We start from the raw sequence: 18,731 nt of genomic DNA, 5'->3' as shown, positions 1-18,731 counted from the left end.
TCTCAGGTCAGAATGCACAATTGTGTATAACTCTATTCCACGGGTCCTGAGAGTCTCCAAATGACATGGGGGCTTGAATGTTACTCAGTTGGAGAGTGTTCCAAGGACCTCTCTTCAGGTCCTGGGCCTGCAGATGCTTAAGCAGAAATGTTCAGAAGGATCTTATCCAATTATGCTAGGACAGATGAAAGTGACCTCACGTGAGAGAGGTGAGAAACTCCAGCTATAAATCTTCATTTTCATCAGGGGAATCCTTTATTAAAGAAAGAGTCTAGGCTGGGAGCTTAATTCAGTGGTAGAATCATTGTTGTGCATGAAAGAGGCTCGAGGTTCAGTCCCAGAAGAAAAAGGAGAAAGAGAAGGAGGAGGAGGAGGAGGAGAAAGGGGAAGAAGAAGAAGAAGAAGAAGAAGAAGAAGAAGAAGAAGAAGGAGGAGGAGGAGGAGGAGGAGGAGGAGGAGGAGGAGGAGGAGGAGGAGGAGGAGGAGGAGGAGGAGGAGGAGGAAGAGGAGGAGGAGGAGGAGGAGGAGGAGGAGGAGGAGGAAATAAACTAGTCTTTGTATAAATGCTCTATTGTATAAACATGTCCAAAAAGTTATGAAATCAACTTAGTGGTTTAACCTTCTGCTATGACTAACACAGCAAAGCAACAAACACAGGTTATTCAGTTTTTCCACTTTGGGAAAAAGAAAACACAACCTATCCAAACCATAATTTAACCCATGATCCCATGGTTCTATATGAGAAGTGGTCCAGGTTGAGGGGCTATTGACCCTCTGAGGGTGCTGCAGTCTGGTCCCTGCTGTGGGGATGGACTGTCTTAATTACTTTAGCTGAATCAATTTACAGGGGGAAAAACCCCAGTGACTAATTAGCTGCAGCATGGCTCTTTGAGGAAGTCACAGAATTGGAGCACAAACATTGGTTGGCCCTGCTACTTGTATAGCGCTGACAGATGCTTCACTGACTCCAACCACTGTGCCCTGTGCTGTCTGGAGTGGAACAGAAGATGCTTTTCTTGACCTTTCTAGGTAAATCATACGAAGCAAAAAGTACCCACTGGGAGTTCCCACTCCAGGAAGAATCAAGGCACCACGACCTTGTCTGCGTTGAAAAGCAAGCTTCGGGGAGGAGGTAGTTTTCCTTTTCTGTAGCAGTTGACAGAATTTACACACACACACACACACACACACACACACCCTTCTTTCAGGGCTTTGCTCTCCCAGTGACACTCAGACCAACCACTATTTCCAGGGTTAGGAGTTCCTAACAGAGGCACTCAGTTCTAACAGTAAATTCTGTTGCTGATTTCTTTGTACAGTTCCTAATAGGCAAACATCTAAAGCAGTGACGGCCAAACACCTAGTCAGTATAGCTCAGCTTTGTATTCAATTGGAAGGGATTCCTGAATTTATGCTTTTTCCTTGCAAAATAGCCAAATGTGGATCACCCAGATATTTTGTTTCCAAAGGAGATGCTTTTGCCTCTCCATGAGTTAGACTGGCCTTCCAAGTTCGTCTGTTGATCCTATGTGGATGAGTCTCCTGGTTGATCTTCTCCATTTCTCACAGGTACCATGCAGTTGCCAACTCCAGAGATTTATCTATCCATCTAGACCACTCCAAGGTTCTGGCAACCAATTCACAAAAGGATGTTGAAGTCAGTAGTCACTATCACACCACATGACAAAATTTATATCTACACACATATAGTACTGTATATGTGTTCATATACACTTCTCAGTTCAGGAATAGCTATCTGGGCGCCATCTGCAAGGTTCACAAAGGAACATTTTCATTCAAAATAATGTATGGCAACTAAGTTGTGGTGCCGCATTGGACAACAACAATGGAAAGTCTACAGAGCTTGCTGTTGAAAAGTCCAGTAACCTATGATTTCCCGCTTAGAACCAAGATGCTTGGTTTAACTCCAAGACTTTTTTTTTCTTTTTTTCGGAGCTGGGGACCAAACCCAGGGCATTGCAGTTGCTAGGCAAGTGCTCTACCACTGAGCTAAATCCCCAACCCCACCAAGACTTTTTAATAGGCATGGGCTTCCCCATTATTCCAGGTTGCATTTCTCTTAGAATGCATGGTGGCAGACAACTGTCAGTAACCTCGGCACTCACAGAAGCAGAGAGAGGGTCCAGACCGCATTCTCCCTTGTAGAGTTTGAGGTCAGCCTGGGATTCATGAGTTTCTGTCTCAACACCAACCCACAAACAAGTTTACTGAAGGTTTAAGAAATAAAGGAAACAGCATGCCTCTGAATCTTCTGCTGGAGTTGCACGTCAGAAATCATAAGATGCCTGCAGAAGGTCCCTAGACAAGTACCATGCTCTCCTCACCTGCAGACCTTTACGTGGGACCGTCCTTTGGAAAGGAAACCTGTATGTTTCGTTCCCTCCCTCAATCGGAAGGTTGAGAGAAAAGCAGAACCTGCCTGACTTGAGCTCCATCAAGGGCATAGTTTATTCTGGGGACAGGTTAAGCTGTATAACTTTTTCTGTGTTGAATTACTTGATTGAAAATATCAAATGATGTTGCCTCCATCAAAGTGTTGACTATGTACCTGACATTGTAAATTGGGTCTCTTAAGAAGTCAGAATGTCTATATCTAATTTTTAGAGTGTTATTTGGTTTTTAGAAACAAAGGCTTATCCCCCTGCATCTGCTCTTACGCCATGTACTTTAAATAAACATGCTAATGATTGCAGAAGAGATAAAGAGTTTTAAAGAATGACATTCTTTTCCCTGGAGTTCCTAACTCATAGACATTTCCAGGAATTTAACGTTATTATCATGGCAGCAGGTGGAATGAAGGGAAGGGTCATAGCGTTTGGGCAGTCCCTGCTTCCTTTTGTATTTGTGTCACGAGTCAGTTGAGTTATTTAGGGACCACGCTTTCTACTCAAGGCCTAGGTCCACTAAAATAGGAAGAATATGCATTGTTCACAGTGCTTGCAGAAAGCTGTGACACAAGTGTGCAGTATTTTAGAACTTGTCCCTTCCCCGGGGACAAGCTGTAGAAAGCACAGAGAGAGCTGGGTAAAGCTGGACTCCATCCCCCATACCAACTGCATCACTACAGGATTGGGTGAGCACTGTTAGGAAAAATATAGACGTATGTATTAGTTGTGCTTACCCAATTCGTTTTCCCCCTTGAAGTCATCTATTTCTTTCTGGGTGTCTTCTCTACCTGTTGCTTTGAGAGTACAAAGTGATGAAAGAGAAGGCCCTCACAGAAGATTAAAATCATTGTTTTTTTAATGAAATTTAATTTTTCATGATTAAATACAATTCAGAATAAAGGTATCGCCACAAGTTGTTTTGCTGATGTTTGCAGAGGCTGGCGCTGAAGAAAGCTAAGAGGGGGCTCACCCTGAGCTCTGAGAGGATGTGGGCTAAGGGATTCCATGTTTAGACAGATGGCTCTACGCAGTATGTGCAGCCAGAGAAAGCAAGTGTCTGCCTGGAGCTCTGGGTCACAGGGGAGCAAGAGGAAACTTTTGTGCCAACTCCGTGAGGTCATCAGGAGAACCGAGTCAGAAGACAGAACCTCAGTCATCTTCAACCACAGAGAGTCAGCAGGAAAGGAGAGTGGTTTCCGCTATAAGTTGGCTAAATGGCTTATTTTTCTGAAAGACAAGTATTTATGAGAATGAAGTCATGTTTAAAAGGTGTCAGAATATGAAGCAGTTGTGACAGATGAGTGGGAGGAAACTGCGAGGGGTGTTTATCCACGCACTTCCTCTCTATCTCCTGACCATTATGTGTTCTCAGTCTAGACCTGGTTTACTGATGAGGCTGTGCTCAAGTGTGTCAAGGAATGTGGCCATTGCTCACTGCTGCCTGGCGTAGGATTAGAAAGAGAAATGCCAGCATTGGTGCTCCCGGGTGTAGAATGAATTTCCCCGGAGCCCACTTTCTTCATCTTGAAAACAATGCTAGCTAGAGTTAAGTGAGTTATTCTAAGCATCAGGTGTAAGAGCGAGATTATTGTTCCAGGGTTAGCGCTGGGTACATTTCGTTCACTTGCTCGGAAGACCATTCTTGGAATTAGAGTCAATGAAAGCGTTCAACTTTCTCCATTCTTCAGCCCAGCATCCATTGTGCATTGGTATCTGGGGATTATATTATTGTGTTTCATTTACATAATGCATGCTATCTGATACAGTCTTACGGATTAGAGGCTTTTGCTACTAGAAGTTTTATGGTTGAGTCTCAAATACAGATACCGCATGACTTACAGAAAAGGAAAAAGTACACTTGAAAATGTCTTGCAGATATTCGATTCTATGTATACATATATATGTAGCCAACGTCCACATCTTAAGCAGCTGCCTCATAGCAAAACCAAACCAAAACAAAAGGAACCTGAAAAAACCATCACACTAAAGGAGCTGGAAGACTCTTTGAGACATTGTCTAACTTCTCAACCACGCCTGCATCCCTCGGATCCTCCTGGTCCACTTCCAGCCTCGTTGTGCAGTTTTGTACCTAACTGCTCGTGTGCAGATCTCAGTCTCCACAGATGTCCCCTGAGGAGTTTTGTGGGGACCAGCACTAGAAATTAGGGACTTCCTTTTAAAGAAAATAGATTTCCAAGGCCTCTCGATTTTTCACAGTTTACATAAGCCTTGATATAGAACACAATACGAAAACCTTAGCTGAAGTTTTGGAAGGAATTTGCAGAAAGGAACTAACCCAGAAATGTCAATTTTGCCATTTTCTTGTTTTTAGCGGTCAGTTTGTTTTTTTAAAGAATTATTTATTTTAGTTATATGACTACACTGTAGCTGTCTTCAGACACACCAGAAGAGGGCATCAGATCCCATTACAGATGGTTGTGAGCCACTATGTGGTTGCTGGGATTTGAACTCAGGAACTGTGGAAGAGCAGTCAGTGCTCTTAACCACTGAGCCATCTCCCCTGCACTGGTGTTCAATGGTTACAACTCATGTTTTAATCATCTTGGAGCTATGAAGACAGCTCTGGTCTGTGTGTGACCTCAGGTCAGTTAGAAGGGTAGCAAAGCTTGGCTTCATTTATCATACACTTTGGGGGTAAAAATCCAAATCTCAAAAACATACAAGTGGGTAAATGTTTAAAGTTTGCTTGCAAAACAGTATGCACTTGCCTGTGGAACAGGCCAGTGTAGACGTGTGTGATTACAAGACTAATAGAAAGTAGTTCTCAAAGACTAAAGTCATGGGCTCTGGAAAGGGCAAAAGGTACCACTTCCTTCCCTCTAGTCCACTCTTCCTTTCCCTCTTCCTCCCTCTGGCTTCTTTGCTCCCTTAATCAGTCTTTTTACTTTTCTTTTTCAGACTCCTCCTCCCCAACCCTAGCCCCGCCATCCCCCAACTCCTGCAATACAGGTTTCTTCCCATTTTTTCTTGCTTTCTACCATTTTCTCTTCTCTCTCCTCTGACCATATATTAAAATTTCCAAAATACTCCAGGAAAAGTGTTGACCACAGAAAAGAGATCCATTCCTTCTGTAAATCCCATTCTTAGAACAGTTACAAGAGTTATTATTTATTTTCAGTGTTTGCCTGTATGTCTGTGTACCACATGTCTGCAGTACCCAGAATGGCCAGAAGAGGGGGCAGTCCCCTGGGACTAGACAGCACAAATGCTTCTGAGCTGCGGTGTGGATGCTGGAAACCTTGCCTGGATCCTCCACCAGAGCAGCAAATGGCTGAGCATCTCTCCGAGTCCTGATGCTTAACAACTGTAAGGAGTACTGGGCAAATTTGTATTTATTAAGACTTCATAAAAAGGCCCGAAGGCCAAGGAATGACTCAAGAAGGGACAGCGTAACTGCAAATCAGGTAATAGCTCAAGTCCCAAGGCACAGACACTAAGTGTGGACATGCTTGTTAATACCCAGAATTCCACACCAGGCAGTGGTCACGAAAGCACACAGTGGAGTTACGAATTCTGTTTTTAATTTTCTTCTGGAAAGTTACCGTGTTTTGGTTTTTCTCAAACTGGGTATACAAATAGGTTTTCGAGCTTCGGGATTTTTTTCCCCTTCCATTAAAAGTCATCTTCCCATCATGGAAATTTAGAAACAATGTTTTGCTAAAAATTTTAAACCTGAAGTACTTCAAGTCTCAGGAAACTGCCTAATAGGCACCTAGAGAGTTCTGTCAATCACACGGAGCAGATTTGCTGTGTCTCTCTGGTCTCTAATCCTGTTAGAAGAATTGAATGGTTTATGTAAATAGTTAAAAGCCCTGCCGTAGACTCCTTTGTTATTTTTCCTCCTTACTGTAGAATTCAAGTTCTTGTTGAATTCATTTTGTGACTTCATGTTTATTTTCTGGGGTTGCATTTCTTGTACCCTTCTTTCACTGGAAACACATGGATAAAATGTCCTACTACTGGCCTGTTTCAGACGCAGATGTGAAGAGTATCCCAGGTTACAGAGCAAACCCTCAGAAAAGGGATTCATGGGGACAGTAATTAATCAATTACAGTTACATTTCAAAAAGATTTCCTACATTCAAAGTTTCTATTTCTTTAATAAGTGGTGGAAGATGAGTGATGGTTTTCACAGGTCTGATTCTTCTAAATTTGACACAGTCTCTCTCTCTCTCTCTCTCTCTCTCTCTCTCTCTCTCTCTCTCTCTCAATACATTTATTACTCATGGGTGCATGGGTGGCGGAGGTGTATACAGGGGTCGTGTGCTCCATGATGCTTGCAGAGACTACAACTTTCAGGGTTCTGTCCCGTAGGTCCTGGGGGTTGACCCTGAGCTGTCAGGCTTGGGTGCAGGTGACTTTACCAGCTGAGCCATCTTGCTGACCCCGTGATGTTTTTGTTAAATCACAGAATTAATGGGAACTGGGAACGAGAGCCCTGGCTCCCCAGATTTGGCTACTTGGAGAACCCAGCAGCCCCAGGTCTCCTGGGGGCATTGGAAACTGTGAAAGAAATATTTTCTTCATTCAGAGATAGGACAGATGCTAAGGAGCAGCAGACAAAATGGGGAACTTGAAGTTGAAGATAGGAAATGATATATACGTATTACTTCAGTAAGATTATGTGCTGCATTACCCAGTCATAAAGAGAAACTGAAAGCTGTACAGACTGCTGCAGCTTTAGAGCCCTGAGTATTAGTGGTCTTTCAGTTTTTATAAAAATATTCTAATGACCATGGGCTTTTGAAGGGTGAATAAAATAAGAGTGTGGTCCTAAAATTGAGGTGGCATCACCCATGAATAAATTTGCTAATTATTTCACCTTTGCTGACCTGGTTTTCTAGAGTGGGTAGCCTTTAGGATGCATCAACCTGCATCTGACACGGTTACTTGCAAACACGTCACGCCTGCGAATAGGGAGCCTCGGCACAGATCGCCTCCATCAGATTGGGCTGTGGACTGTCTGAGGGAGTATTTTTGTGATTTCTCATTGATGGAGGAGGGTCTAGACCACTGTGGGTGGTCCCACGCAGTATAAAAAGGCAGCAGAGACATCACAGGAAGCAAGGCAGCATGCAGGGGTCCTCCAAGCTGCCTCATTTCCTCCCCAGGGCTCCTTTCTTGAGGCCCAACCTTGGTTTCCCTTGGTATTGGGCTGTGTAACCTGCAGGCCAATGAACCCCTTAACCCCCTAAGTTGTTTTTGGTGACTTTCATCACAGCAACAGGAGAACAAATTAGGACAACAGGCAGAGCCAACGTGAATACACTTGGATAAAAGACAGTTAACTATGCCAAAGCGTGGGAAGAGGACCAGCATTCACTGCTGCTTTCTGATGACTAGCCTGATAATGAAAAATCACCATTTAGAATGTTTGAGAGCCAGTGTAACTTCGAATACCATTACTTTTTTTCTTTATTATTTATTGATTTTGCTAGGACTCTGCCAGGAAGGGTTTGTTTGATACATAATAATTTAAGATTGAAGAATTTTAATCTCCCCAGTAGGATACCAATTTACCACCACATGATTTGCCTTTTAAGAGTCACAATCTGTGACTCATGTTTTAAAATCTGGAATGGGTCAGAAAGTCAGATTAGGTACATCTAGGTAGACATGCTTCTGAGCCTCTTAGCTGAAATAAGAGCAGCCAGGTTAAAGTCTAGAACTGTTTTAAAGACACACACAGTCATCTTTTCAGAAACTCCCAGACTCAGATATGCCTTTTAACAGGCTGTCCTACATGATACCAAAGTTACCAGTTGACTTTGTTAGGCAAATTTATATATTGGTTGCCCAAAGGACAGAGGTAGAAAGTAAATTGTTACTTTCTTGTAAGGGTCTCATGTGTATACTTTGCTTTGCCTCTGTGTATTTAATAACACCAATCCCATTTCTTGGATATTTCAATTCACATTTTACTGATGAGAAAATTGAGAACTGGAAAGGATTAAGAAATTTTCCCAAGAACAACCACCTAGTGAAAAGTCTGAGCTCAAACTGATGCCTTTTTACTGATTTCAGAGCTTGAACATCAAACCATCACATGTCTCCAATCATCTATTGGCTGTGGAGTAGATAGCTCTCTGCAGAGTGTTTTATTTCTGTAAGATAAAATATGCTGACAAAGGACTTAGGCAAAAGGGGTTTGTTTCAGCTAACAATTCCAGGAATACTTATGGAACAAAATATTCAGAAATGTAAATGCCTTTCATTGAGGTTGTTACAATGAGAAACATTTTTATTGAAACACTCACTCAAGTTGAAACATCACAAAACTCAGTGTGAGATCATTGAGGGTAAGGGACCCCAAGTCATTTATTTATTTTTTTTTTTTTAAGATTTTATTTATTGTATATGAGTACACTGTAGCTGTCTTCAGACACCAGGAGAGGGCATCAGATCTCATTACAGATGGCTGTGAACCACCATGTGGTTGCTGGGATTTGAACTCAGGACCTCAGGAAGAGCAGTCGGTGCTCTTAACCGCTGAGCCATCTCTCCAGCCCCCAAGTCATTTATAAGATGGAACTGTAATACAAGAGTTTTTAAATCACAACATCAGCATTTGGGGATTTACAATTAAGAACCTCTGTTTAGAATATCTCCCAAAGCAATGGAGGAGCAGAGTTAAAGGCTTCACTTTAGGCAAGGGATTTTACCATCTATTCTTCATTTCTCCACTGTTAACCAGTGTTTATATTGTAGATTTGCTTGGGCATTTAATCAGTTGATACAGCCAAAACACTTGATTGGAACTCTCTGTAGACTTAGCCTCCACTGCAATCTGTTAGTATCATTAATGTAAACAGCGATGACAGAAAGACCACCGGGGTTCTTCTCTCCAGTTTTAAGCCCTTAAGACTTAACTTAGAATATATCTTTGCTTCCAGTTAAGATCTAAAACACTGAATCTCACTTTTCTGTTAGGAGGGTGTGACTGTGTCAGTGAGGACACTCAAAATTAAAGTACTGTTTCAGCAAAAAAAAAAAAAGTTGATTGACTGCCTTTTGGCTAATGGAACCTGTCTGGAATTCTTATACTTTAGAAATGAGTTAACTCCACTCTTACAGCACCCACAGACTCTAGCTTCATTACTTAGGAAAGGACTGACAGAGATCAAGATTAAAAGACAAAGAAGATACTGCTTAAAAGAGAATCCCAGGAAGCAAAGGAGGCAGTGCATGCTCACCGTGGGAGATCTGAGGTGAGATGAGGGGGTGCAGAGGAGTGCAGACGGTCTAACTTCAGATGGCCCAACCCCAACTCATAATATTTTCACTTTATTGTGTTGTGGAAGTAAAATGAATGCGATAGAAGTCATACCTTGGAGTTTTATCCTTTCCCAGGTCAGGGATACGCTGTCCCATGTGTCTTGAGATCCTGGGCTTCTGATGGTCTGGAAGGGAAACAATGACCATTGTGTGCACTGTCTTTGCTGCTAAGACTTGATGTTCACAGGTGGATTAAATGAATTTTCAATTACAATGAAAATTCAGTTACAATGGTTGTGTCCAGACACAACTGCAGTGTTAGCACAGATGTGGTCTGGTAGTGGCTCTTCAGTATTCTGGAACTAGTATCGGGCCAGTTTTAACCACCCTAGACCTGATGGTGAGGAGGCACAGAACATTATAGATACATAGATGTCTACAGCAAAGGGATCTTCTGGAACTAGAGAAGGCAGGGCGCCTGCCCTGACCTTGCAAGAGGGAGCTGGAGGAATAACAACTCCCAACTCCCAACCCCATCTGCACTGCTTTCTCATTTGCCAAACCCAGGTAGAAGTCAGGGAATATGGGGCCTATGGCCTTTCATCCTCAGGCTAATCCCTTGGGGCTAATTGACCATACAAAAGGGTAGACTAGGTCTGCAGGGCAAATGGATAAGAGTCAGACTGGCATACTGGTAATTACACAGAATGACCAATGACAGAGCTGTTACCTTTTCCTCTTCCCCTCTTCATGCTCCCGAAAGCTGGACATGCAGAAGTAAGATTGCTCTTCAGAGGTTAATCATGTAAACAACAACCCTATTTCTCAGAGGCAGATATGCCCCTTGGGTTAACATAGTTTAAGCTATTTCTAAAGAAAGAAGGTGGGGGTTGAGGAAGTAATTCAGCTGGTTAAGCTCATGGCCAAATGTAAGGACCATGTAGACTGATGCCCTGGCATGTAAAGAACCATGGATTCTGGTATGGTATTATTGCCCCAGGGCTGGACTGGCAGAAATGGGCAGATCCCTGGGCAGATCTCTTAGACTAGCCTGCTTAGTGACAGTCTGGATCAATAAACAAAATGGGAGGGCTCAGCCTTAAGCTCTCTGACTGCTCTCGCAGAGGGCTGGCGTTCAGCTCACACCACCTATTTGGTGAGTCTATAACTCCAGTTCCAATCTGGCGATCTAATGTCCTCTTTTGGTCTCCACAGACTCTTGAATATTCATGGTGAACACAAATGCATACAGGCACACACATATGCACATATATACATTAGTAAGTGAATCTTAAAGATGAAACGAAGCAGACTGTTCTGGTGGGATGGCACCTATACTGTCTTCTGCCTCACAAACGTACACAGGCATACACATGCACATTCAACACACATGCATGCACACACACACATACACACACACATACACACACACGCACACACATGCACATACACATACATACACATACACACACTCGCATACACACACATGCACATATACACACACATGCACACACACATACACCCACATACACACACACGCACACACACATGCACATATACACACACATGCACACACACATACACACACACATGCACATATACACACACATGCACACACACACACACACATGCACATACACATACACACACTCGCATACACACACACGCACACGCACACGTACACGCATGCATACATATGCACATGCACATACACATTCCCTCACACAGGCACAGAGGAAAAGAAGCTGGCCACAGCTCCTGCATTTTATTTATATTAATGATTTTATGTTCAAGTGTCTCCTGTATCTTTTACTTCGCATTGGATCATAAAAAAAAACAGAAAAATGACTCATTCCAGATACCAACACTAGCAAGCTAGAGTATGTGTGTTTTCTCTTAAGAATGTCAGGATTTCGAGTCATTTTATCATAAAATTATTATAGTCTCACATGTTTCTGAAAAAATAGCTTGTTCAATAATATAAACAACGTGGTGGAAATGTTTAGTTACTTACTGACCAATGCTTATCATTTTAAGTACATTGTACAAACAATGGTGACCTAGGGTTTGGAATGTTGTAGTGAATTCTGACTTGTTTTTGTCTCTGTGGTAAGCTGTTGATAAAGTGGTAAACATGGCTATGTTTTCCTGCCCTCACCTGCCTTGGAGAGTAATCCTGAGCAGTTAGCGCAAGTACAGCCTGGAGGTTTCAATAAATAATGTAAGAGCCCTGCTTTCACTAAAGGTCACAGTTCATAAACATTCTATTGTTATGCTTACTAAGTCCGTAGAAAATCAAAGCTGAAACTTTGTAAGGCTTTAAAACAAGTGGCAATGATTCCCTTACTCACTGGAGGAGAGGGTTATTTTGTGCTTGAGTGTAAATTTACTCCCTTAGTAGCTATAAAACACAAGATGCTGCATGAAAATATTGCCATCGGTTAACTCATGGGGAGGAGCATCTTTACAGAAGTAGCACCTGAATAGAATGAGCTCAAGCAGTGAAGGAAGAGGGCTGCTAAACGCCAGCTCCAAGTGGACTCAGGCTCCACCACTGATCCTGGAATAGTTCTAACCCATCTAACCACGGCCTACATCAGCCCTCACACAATGGCTTTGTGCTTTGCAGACCACCCGTGGGGTTAGGTTGTTTTTTGTTTTGTTTTCTTTGCTTGTTTGTTTTTTGTTGTTTTTAATTATTCGCTTTCTAAATGGAGTTTTAAAATTCTTCTTTCATGGGGTGGGTTGGGGTGGGTTGGGGTGGGGTGGGTCTTGACTTGTCGTTCTAGACTTTTCCTTCTCTATTGGCGTCAAACCTAAGGGTGTATGCTCCGTTGGCAAATTCGGCAAGGAGTTATTATTGAACCCTAGTGTCAAGTGGCTACAGCCCAAAGGGTTCATGGGAAAAGCTCTGAAAGAGTCCTTGGAGGGGTGAGTGCTTGCACACTTGGAGGAGGAGGGAGTCCGGAACGGCCGGAATAGTAAATCGCCAGGGTCTAGAAGAGAGCAACCGAGAACTGAAGGAAGATTGAAACCCCAAACCCAGAGATAAGAGGCAGTGATATGTCTCAGTGGGTGAGACCCATTCAATCCCGAGAACTCACATAGTGGAAGGAGAGAGCCAAGGACTTAGAGACTAGCCCAGCCTGCAAGTGGAATTTTAAACATAACAGCTAAGGTGACAACACCCTCAAGACAGAGCTGGCTCAGTGTTCTGGGGCTGAGAAGACTTCTTCAATACAGGCATTGTGCATCACTGGCTAACATTGACTGTGCTGGCCTGTTTCTGCCAGTCTTCACACGGGATGGTGCTAATCGAATTGCAATAGAATATAGAGTACGGACGTTGGCTATTCCATCACGGTAGCTACGGCATAAGATAGCATGCAGACTTCTCCGAACAGATAATATGACAAAGTCCAATATTATGAAGTCTATCCATGAATAAGATGATTCATATACAGATGGAAAACTATGCTTTTGGTCTGTTTTATTTTTTATTACTGTAATGATGTCATGTTTACAATGATCTATACTGATAACTACCAATCTACGAAAAGGAGGCAAGAGGAAATGTAGAACATGAAGCATTTATATCATAAAATATGAAATTGTATACTTTAAAAATTAAAGGGTGGTAACCAAAAATTATTTATAACAATTAAAAGCAAAAAAAATGAAAGAAAGAAAGAAAGAAAGAAAGAAAGAAAGAAAGAAAGAAAGAAAGAAAGGAAGGAAGGGAGAAAGAAAGAAAGAAGATAAAAGAAAAAGGAATCCACGGAAAATGTTAGGGTCACGCGGTTTTTCTTTTCCAATCATTGTACAGCATGGCATGTACAGAAAGCAAATGATAGAGACATCGGGTCACAGACTCAAGAGCTGGTGGCTGGGCTCAGTGCTTGATGTGAGCTGATGAGAACAGCCAGTTCACTCATGAAGGCACATTTTGATTAAGCTATTATTCCTAAATAAAAATGAAATGTCAGGTTAGGAAAAGCGAGAAAGCACAGAAGGTTCCTGCCTTGTGGAGTTCCATCGCCAAAGGAGATGTTAGCCATGTTGTTTCTACAAGGGTTGGCAAGGGTGGTGATGGGTAATGCACAAGAGCCCTAACACAGGCCCTGGGAGGGCTGCAGGGATGACATTCTTTGTCACACTAGGAAGAAAGGCTTTGTTAGTCTAGAGGTCTGTCTCATTTAAAAGTACAAATCAAGCCAAACAAACATAAACATCTTTGATGTCTTGTGTGTACTGGGTAGCTCTGTTAGGTATTGTAAACCTCAGGTTTTATTCACCTGACTAGGCTTCAAGTAACATTTGGATCTTTTAAAGGGACAAAGGTTTGTCATCACTGAGAATATGTGAAGTATTTTTAAACCTGAAAGTGCTCCCTTAAGAGGGGAGACAACTCTTGGAGCAGAGCAGCACCATTACGATAAATGTCAAACACCCCAAAGGGACTTAGATGAAGGGGGTGATACTCCCAGAGAGAAATCTGAGAGATGGAAATACATTCTCCTCTGAAGCAGCATCCTTTTATGGAAAAGCCAGTGTGCAGAGCTAGTTAGCCAGGATTTAGGGCTTTCTGGTACGAGTGCCTTTGTTTAAACACAAAACAATGATTCTTCTAAAATGGTCCGGTTAGGCATGGGAACTTGGATCAGATTTGGAACTGGATTTGGGTCTCAGCCCAGCCTCAAACTGTAATATCAGGATGGTCATTTAATCACACTCAGCCACCATCATATTCCTAATCATTTTATTGTGAAGGTTGCCAAACCAAAGGAAAAGCTTGCACAATGCGCATCTATAGCTCTGTCACAGAGTTGATGGATGGTTTCTACGTTCCCTATCCCATATTGTGGACCTGTGCACGTCCCGACAGAGACATCCATTCTGAGTCGACCTCCCCCACCAAATATCAGCATATAAGTGAGTATCTAGAGTTGAATAATTGTTTATACTTTTCTTCTTTTGATGGAAAAAAGGGCATATCTGAAAACACTGGCAGCTATGCAATAGAAAGCATCGTTGAAGCCCAAAAGCTCGGCTTACCCAAGATACAATCCAAGATACAGCTCAAGAAGGACAACCGAAGTGCAGATGCTTCAGTCTTTCTTAGAAGGGGGAACAAAAATATTCATAGGAGAAGATATGGAGGCAAAGTTTGGAGCAGAGACTGAAGGAAAGGCCATTCAGAGCCTGCCCCACTTGGGGATCCAGCCCCTATATAGTCACCAAACCCAGAAAATATTGATGAAGCCAAGAGGTGCATGCTGACAGGAGCCTGATATAGCTGCCTCCTGAGAGGCTCAGCCAGAGCCTGACAAATACAGAGGCAAATGCTAGCAGCAAATCATTGAACTGAGAATTGGGTCCCCATTAGAGGAGTTAGAGAAAGGATTGAAGGAGCTGAAGGGGTTTGCGACCCCATAAGAACAACAGTACCAATCAACCAGAGCTCCCAGGGACTAAATCACCATCCAAAGAGTACACATGGACTGACCCATGTCTCCAGCTGCATATGTAGCAGAGGATGGCCTTGTTGGGCACCAATGGGAGGAGAAACTGTTGGTCCTGCCAAGGCTGGACCCCCCAGTGTAGAGGAATGTCAGGCTGGGGAGGAAGGAAGGAGTGGGTGTATGGGTGGCGGAACATGCTCATAGAAGAGGGGAGGATAGAATAGGGGGGTTCTGGAGAGGAAACCGGGAAAGGGGATAACATTTGAAGTGTAAATAAAAAAATAGCCAATAAAAATGGAAAATAAAAAGGACCCTTGGAGGTCACCATAGATAATATGGGCTCATTCATAGCTGGTTATTTCTTTTTATGTATTGGATATAGCATAAGAGTTTTAAGATATTGTAGTGAGCAAGGACTAATGAACAAGTGGGAAAGACATAATTACAAATGACTAATACAATAGAGTTTTGAAGGGGGCTGTGACAGAAAGGCCAGGCTGCTCTGAGACCATGTGCACGAGGGAATTCAATTAGAGACCAGTGAAAGTGAGGGGAGCTGAGATTATGACAGGACCCTGATCCAAAACAGCAGAAGTTTATATGGTGCAGTCCTTGAAGAAACTCAGTGAGCAGCCTGTGGAAAGGGAGATTTATAAGTATGAAAGTGATTATTTCATTCTTAGGAGGCAGAAGTGAAGCCTCAGGCGGTCCTGTGGCTTCCAATGATAGTACCGTTAGGAAGGGAAGTTAGCCCAATCAAGGAACTGGACGTGTGAAACTAAACCTAGATGAGGCTCAGGATCTGGCATTGAGGAACTAAATTATGCTTATTTCTACATTATGGACCACCCTCAGAAGTTATATCAACATTTGTAGATAAAGCTACATAAAGATATTGTGTACATTCACCGACGATTAATTGCTATTTTTAATTTAACAGATTTTTGTTGAAAGCCTGGTGCACAGTAATTTTACTCAGACTAAAGGAGTAATAGCACACCCTTGGGACATCCATCCTAGTCTACGGCAAGGCGGGGCCAGCCCTTGATTTACTCTTGTTAGCCACCTGTTCCAGGAACCTCTTAGTTTTGAACAATGACTAATGATCATAAAAAGCAGTTAATATTTATGAGTGTTTACCATGTGCCAGCAAAGTCTTGAATTCCTTACTTGATTGCTTCATTTAGTAGGACGCCTAACAACTTTACTATTGTCCTGATTTACAGATGAAAGAACAGACACAATGAGTTCGTGGCTGATTCAAGCCATACCACAAGAGGAGGAGTCAGAGTTCCAGTGTAGGTGGTACTTACAAACATTGTTCCCACCACTATGCTATGTATTAGGTGACCGATTCATACGCAGCTGTGGTCCATAGAGAAGTGACATGCATCTGGCAGTGCTAAAGTCCTTATTACCCTAGAATAGACAATGCCAACATGACCTAATTTGTTAGCATCAATAAATCCATCTGCTTAAGATATGAGTATCTTGGATGAAGACACTCAATGGTCAATAATGTCAGACCTGTGACTGTAGTTTGGACGAAGTGGCAGAAGTCACCCCCTCTGTTTTGTAGTGGGCTGGCAGGTCTCTGAGGGGGTACAGTGACTTGTTTTTCTGGTGCCTCATAAACTCAGATTAATTATCATTGCATATTGTAAGTCATTTATGTTCATTCTAGGTTTTAGCCTAGAATTTTATGCAAAGCGACAGGCAAATAAAGAAAACACCCAGTATTTCTTTTAGCCCATTCTGATTTTCACATTTATTCTCTATTATTTTCCTCAACCTTTTTCTCTCTCTGGACATTGTCTCCTCTATTCTTACTCTCAACTGGTGACTTTCTTACCATTTAGTTGAGAAGATTAGAAGTGGTCAACACCCATTGCCCATAAGTACCTTTATGACATCTAACTGGCTTTGTATGTGAGGCCTGTGGTGTATGATTCCTCCTTTTAAGCAGGGTGAGGCATCTTGGCTCTTTGTCAAGATGAACCTCTGAACTCAAAGATGGAACTAAGATTCCATCCCTGAGTTCTGCGTGCAGGCCACGCCTAGCAGCTCTCTCTTCCCTTTCTTGAGTAGTTCCCCGACCTTGGGAATGGTTCCCTCCTCCCAACTTTTGGAATGGTTTCCTTTCTTTAGGTGTTATCTGCTCTGTTCTATAGCACTTCCTTGCTACCCTTCCCATCAGAGCTCTTAGTAGAGCTGGCTACTCTGGGTGTGTCCATTTTGTTGAAGGGCATCTGGGTTCTTTCCAGCTTCTGGCTATTATAAATAAGGCTGCGATGAACATAGTGGAGCACGTGTCTTTTTTATATGTTGGGGCATCTTGTGGGTGTATGCCCAAGAGGGGTATAGCTGGATCCTCAGGTAGTTCAATGTCCAATTTTCTGAGGAACCTCCAGACTGATTTCCAGAATGGTTGTACCAGTCTGCAATCCCACCAACAATGGAGGAGTGTTCCTCTTTCTCCACATCCTCGCCAGCATCTGCTGTCACCTGAGTTTTTGATCTTAGTCATTCTCACTGGTGTGAGGTGAAATCTCAGGGTTGTTTTGATTTTCATTTCCCTTATGACTAAAGATGTTGAACATTTCTTTAGGTGTTTCTCAGCCATTCGGCATTCCTCAGCTGTGAATTCTTTGTTTAGCTCTGAACCCCATTTTTTAATAGGGTTATTTGTCTCCCTGCGGTCTAACTTCTTGAGTTCTTTGTATATTTTGGATGTAAGCCCTCTATCTGTTGTAGGATTGGTAAAGGTCTTTTCCCAATCTGTTGGTTGCCGTTTTGTCCTAACCACAGTGTCCTTTGCCTTACAGAAGCTTTGCAGTTTTATGAGATTATTTATAAAAATAAAACCACAGAGAAGAGCAGCTGCCTCTTCCAATGGAGTTTGGGAAGTCTGAGTGAGATGCCTAGAGCTGTGTCAGCCAGCCACTGGCGTAGAGTTAGTTTAAAGACAAACCCATACTGAGTCAGGCCAAATGGAATGAGAGAATGGGTCCCTGATACGATCAGGAGCCTTTTCACCAGTTAACTCTGAAGTACTATACAAACAAACTGTTAGAGTGTGCAGGTTCGCCTCATTGTTTAAGGTAGTGGAGTCTGGATGTTTTTGTTTCCAGTGGCTTTTACATTAAGATCAACACAATGTGGAATTTTTTAGAGGAGGACATCTCAGTGAACATATCTACATTTAACTGGAGTGATCAAAACCGCACGTCCTCTGCTCTTTTTTGTTCTCTGATTTCTGTTTCAGCTGCCACCCAACCCCTGACCAATGGGTTGCTACTTGAATGTCTGTTGTGTGGATCACATCCCCCTTCCGCTCATTCAGCTGAGAAGCTTGACTGAAATTTCAAGAGAAACTTTGTGAAACAAGAGTATGGATTTTCCTCTTTATCTTCTGCCTTCTTTTGGTCCCCATAGTCCTACTTCTCTCATCCTGCTTGTTAGTTTAAGAACACGAAGAAGAGTGGCTCGGCCAGTCCCCTGTATCCACTGTACCCAGAGTGATAATGAGTAGGCCAGTCACATTGCAGTTCTCTAAGAGGATCCTGGAGCTCAAGTGTAAAGGTAGGGAAGCAGTCAGTTATAGAGGGCTGACCTGGGCAGCACA

General features: G+C 42.7%; 1 long non-coding RNA gene across 7 annotated transcripts in view; it reads left to right on the top strand.

The window, feature by feature from the left end:
* Nucleotides 1-18,731, top strand: part of LOC102547111 (uncharacterized) — an 85,514-nt gene that overhangs the window by 40,090 nt on the left and 26,693 nt on the right. Inside the window, exon 4 of one of the 7 annotated variants that reach the window (XR_005500948.2) lies at nt 5,548-5,833. The exons of 5 other annotated variants lie outside the window; for them this stretch is intronic. This is a non-coding gene — a long non-coding RNA (uncharacterized LOC102547111). Of the gene's footprint in view, nt 1-1,029; nt 4,662-5,547; nt 5,834-18,731 lie in introns of those variants that run through there. One more of the 7 variants, XR_005500950.2, reaches the window with a different exon arrangement.

Source organism: Rattus norvegicus, chromosome 2, assembly GCF_036323735.1.
Source record: "Rattus norvegicus strain BN/NHsdMcwi chromosome 2, GRCr8, whole genome shotgun sequence".
Classification (NCBI taxonomy): Eukaryota; Metazoa; Chordata; class Mammalia; order Rodentia; family Muridae; genus Rattus; species Rattus norvegicus.
The sequence above is the reverse complement of the archived record's forward strand: the minus strand, read 5'-3'. Positions and strand labels throughout refer to the sequence as shown.